The sequence below is a fragment of the Grammomys surdaster genome, unplaced genomic scaffold (assembly GCF_004785775.1).
Source record: "Grammomys surdaster isolate TR1022 unplaced genomic scaffold, NIH_TR_1.0 252, whole genome shotgun sequence".
Classification (NCBI taxonomy): Eukaryota; Metazoa; Chordata; class Mammalia; order Rodentia; family Muridae; genus Grammomys; species Grammomys surdaster.
In genome coordinates, this window is record NW_021604693.1 from 854,633 (window position 1) to 859,160 (window position 4,528).

At 43.1% G+C, this 4,528-nt stretch overlaps 1 non-coding gene across 1 annotated transcript; it reads right to left on the minus strand.

Annotated features, from left to right (window-relative positions):
- Positions 1-3,595: 3,595 nt before the first annotated feature.
- Positions 3,596-3,766, minus strand: LOC114627368. The gene has a single exon (XR_003712357.1). It is a non-coding gene; the product is annotated as a U1 spliceosomal RNA (small nuclear RNA).
- Positions 3,767-4,528: the final 762 nt, after the last annotated feature.

Here is a 4,528-nt window from a genome sequence, read left to right on the forward strand (position 1 = left end):
TGATCTCATGGCTCTTCTAGGCTTGGAAGATTGCAAAGGCTGTCATCTCCAGACTTGGGCAAGAATATTTGTCTCTGTGGCTCTATCGGTCTCTGTCTTATCATCTGCAGGAACATCACAGGCAACAAAGGAGTAGCTCACCTGTGCAGAAAGCATCTGGAAGTGAGAAAGAAAGCTTGAATGGTATCGGGACTCAGATTAGAAGGAGTTTTAATGTTCCCAGAACCTCTCTCTTCCATGGTGCTTTCTATTCATGTGGGTGATGCACTAGCTCTTGCTGTCCTGCTCTGACCCTCTCTGCTCTTGTTTACCATACCTTTCCTTGGGCCAATCTCTCTCTCAGGCAGCCTTCTGGCTGTTCTCATTTCTAGGCAGCTTTCTCACTGCCAGACTCACATAGAACCTACTTTGAGCCCTCTGTGATCCCTGCAAAGGTGGCTTGGTCCAGTGTTCACAATAGCCATATTAGAATTTATTAAAGGCAGGTTTATTGGGAAGCTGTACTCAGCTGAGTTCAGTGGCCCTAAGGATTGAGGCCAGGGAAGTCTCCATAGGGAGAAAGGGAGAAGAGAAAGAGAGAAAGGGTGTGTGCGTGCGTATGTGTGTTTGTGCACGCACGCACACACGCGCACACACACACACACACACACAAAGGCATGACAGACACAACAGAGAAGGGGGCAGAAGGTGTATGTGTGTGTGTGTATGTGTGTGTGTCTGTGTGTGTGTGTTTTGGGGGGTGGGTTCTAGACTGTGTAGTCTGCATAGTGGAACCAATAATCGTATAGATATATTAGCTAGGTTTACATAGAGCAGTGGTTCTCAACCATCCCAATGTTTCCACCCTTTAATACAGTTCATGTTGTGTTGACTCCAACCATAACATTACTTTCCTTGCTACTTCATAACTATAATTCTTCTACTGTTATGAATTATAATGAAAATATCTGTTATGCGGGATATCTGATCTGTGACCCCTTGTGAAAGGATCTTTCAACCCCCAAAAGGGCTCACAACCCACAGCTGAGAGCAGATGACTTAGAGGAGCAGAATTGACAGAATGTTTTTGTTGTTGCTGTTGTTTGTTTTGAGACAGGGTCTCAAGAGTAGCTATTATATAGGGGTTTTATTAGATTGGTCTGTACAGTATGGACTGGATCGTTCAACAGTGGCTGTCTGGACACTAGAGAGGGTGAGAGCCCAGTAGCCCAGTCCACCCAGCTGGATGCCTCAGCTGTCTTAATCTAGTGTTGAAGGCCTAGACAATTCATGGAGAGCCGATGACCTTCAGTCCACAGGTCACAGGCAGTGACCTGTCTCAGACAGGCTTGTCTCTTAGTTGAGCCCAGGTTCAATCAAGTTGACGATTAAAGCTTACAATAGATGAGTTGTTTGTCATGTGTAGAAAGTTAGTTAATCTTCTACAGAGTTTTCGAGACCACAGGAAGTCAAAGCACAAACAAACAAAAATAAAGGAACGGGAAGTAGATGATTCACATGCAAAGCCTGTTAGTAAGGAATCCCATCGGTTTTGAAGGGAGATATTTACCTTGCTACCTTAATTTCACCTGACTTTTTGTAAGGTATTAGGTTTGCAGTAATTTGATGCATAGATTATCTCTAAGGAATTCATAAGCAACCCTTCATAGGATTTTAGACAACAAGATGATACTTGCTCATGATTGCCGTTTTGTTTGTTTGTTTGTTTGTTTTGTTTTGTTTGTTTGGTCATAACGCCGACACACTGAATACTGACATCTAGTGGTCGAATCTAGAACTGCAGCCAACATCCTTGAAACATGACAACCTGCTTACTCTTGGAATGTTTCAGCCTCAGATAGGGTTGAGAAACACCTCCTTCAGGAGTTTCCTGGGATTCCCTCCTCTTTGAGCTGTAGAAGAAACATCTAGACTGCACTGTTTCCGTTTGGTCCTATAAACCTACTCCATTTTTTTCTGCTTTAGTTTTAGTTAATAAGTTTGTTTATCTGACAATTTCGTACACGTGTAAACTATATCAAGATTGCTCTCACCTACTCTCTTTTATACCCCTCCCATCCTTGTTAAGTTCCCTCCTCCCTTCAACTCTTGTTCTCCTACTCATATCTTTTGGTTTTGTCTGGAGACTCAAATTTAACAGTGCTTTCACCATCTGCTTGGAAATATCCACAGGAACGTGGTGGATTCACCAGTAGGTTTAGAACTCAAGACAATGACTCTCTGCCAGAATTTATCAGTATGAGGTAACTCATCAGAGAGGGTGTGAAATCTATAAACAGCACCGACCTGCCAGGCATGATTAGGCCTCTTGTGTAACAGGAGCATGACTGTTATTGGGATAACCAATTATTCTCTGATTAGATCTGGGGTTTGCTACATAGGAGGGAGTCCATGCTTGGCACTGCAAGTCTAGTCAGAAACACTTGGCTGGGGAACTCATAGGCTCTCAGAGAACACTTCATACTGTTGCTAGGTTGACAGAGCACCAAACTACCTTCTAAATATATTTATACTCATAGGTAATTGTTACTCAGCCTTAATCAAAGAAACTTGTCTTTGTAGTGAACAGTGGTAAAAGCAGAAATTCATACTGTATAAAGTGCTGAGAGTAATTGATAATTGAGTGCTTATGTCTTAACAAGACTTTGATATCTTGCCGTCTTGGGCTTAGAGAACATTACAGATGAGGAAGAAAGACTGTAAGGGCCAGAAGATAGGGAGAGAAGGCCAATGTGATGGTTTGTATATGCTTGGCTCAGGGAATGGCGCTATTAGGGGATGTGGCCTTGTTAGAGTAGGTGTGTCACCGTGGGCGTGAGCTATAACAATTTCACCACTTGCAGCCTCCAGATGAAGATGTAGTAGAACTCTCAGCTCTGCCTGCACCATGCCTGCCTAGATGCTGCCATGCTCCCACCTTGATGATAATGGACTAAACCTCTGAACCTGAAAGCCAGCCTCTATTAAATATTGTCCTTTATAAGAGTTGCCTTGGACATGGTGTCTATTCACAGCAGTAAAACCCTAACTAAGACCATCTTCTGGGTCTGATGCAGCCATTGTAATCCTGAGCTTGCTGTAGATTCCATCACCTGCACTAGGTCTGCACAAGATTAGCCTTGTCAATAGACAATAGTTCTGGATGAGGAAGAGTCTCGCAGGACCTTCGTGTTTAACTTTCCTGACACCCTGTGGGCTGCTGCAGAGGACTACCTTAATCTGGCTTCCCTAGAAGTGGGTAAAATGGATGGGGGAAATTCTAGAATGTTCTGAAAGTTGTCTTTAAGGCTGCAGATATATAGATATCTTGATCCTCACATAGTGAGGAGAACAAGAAAGGGAGAAATAGATAAATAAAGAGAGAGGTAGATATATAGATAAATAAATAGATAACTAGATAAACAAATAGATAAATAAGTAGACAGACAGATAGATAAATAGATCAATCTAGTTCTAGTGTACTTCTCACCTATGGGATGCTAATGCTATCATGGAAGCTTCATCCTCATGACTTTAAAACCAATCACCAAAAACGGCTTATAAATGCCATTTAATTCAAGGTTGGGATTTATAAGAAATGTTTTTATTTTTTTCCACAGGAGAGCATGAATACAGTTCCTCACTACCACCAAATATGCAGTTGAGTCTCCTGAATTTGGAGAAATGGTAGGGACCAGAATATCTAGATGTTCTGGATGGAATGGATAAGCTTCACCCCGGGAAAACCACCTTCGTGATCACGGTATCTCTTCTTTTAGGTAAGTATCCTGATACAGATTTTAGACATAAAACTTAGAAGAGTCTGTTCCTGTTGTTGACTCAGGCCGTGGTGGCTGTGGGTTGGGAGCAGCACACAACCTTTCCCATTTGAGCACACATGTGGATCGAATGACAGAGTATGGATGTGGAAGTCTGACGGGGCATAATGAGGGACCTGCTTTATTTGAAATTATCAGGAGAACTAGTAAACCATTTTTAATTAAAATTTGTTTAGATGTATGAGTGTTTTGCCTGTATGTATGAATGTATGTGTGTGTATGTATGTGAACCGTGTGTATGTAATACCCACAAGGCCAGAAGAGAGCATCAGATCCTCATGAAACCAGAGCTGCAGACTGAGCCACCACGTGAGTGCTGGCAACCGAACCCAGGTCCTCTAAAAGAGTAACATGTGCACCTAACCACTGAGCTATCTCTCAGGATATTTGGAGGCCTCCAGGACAGGTATTTTAAGGTAGCGTCAAAAGGTTGTACAGCGAGCATGAGAAGCAGCTATGGCTGGTGGGTGCCAGGCAGATGTCTCAGCAAATGCAAAGGCCAAGTACAGGGCTGAAGACTCTGTTTTGGGGAGAGCTGAATTGCTAAAGCCTGGGTCTAGGAGCTGGAAGGGTGAGCTCTGCAGTAGTCAGAAGTATGGTGGTAGGGAGTTCAGAGTTTAGTTCCAGGCAAAAGAAGCTGCTGGGGGATTCCAAGTGCGGCAGTAAGGTTCTGAATGAAACTTGGCAAGAAATGTGTGTGGGCCTTGGTG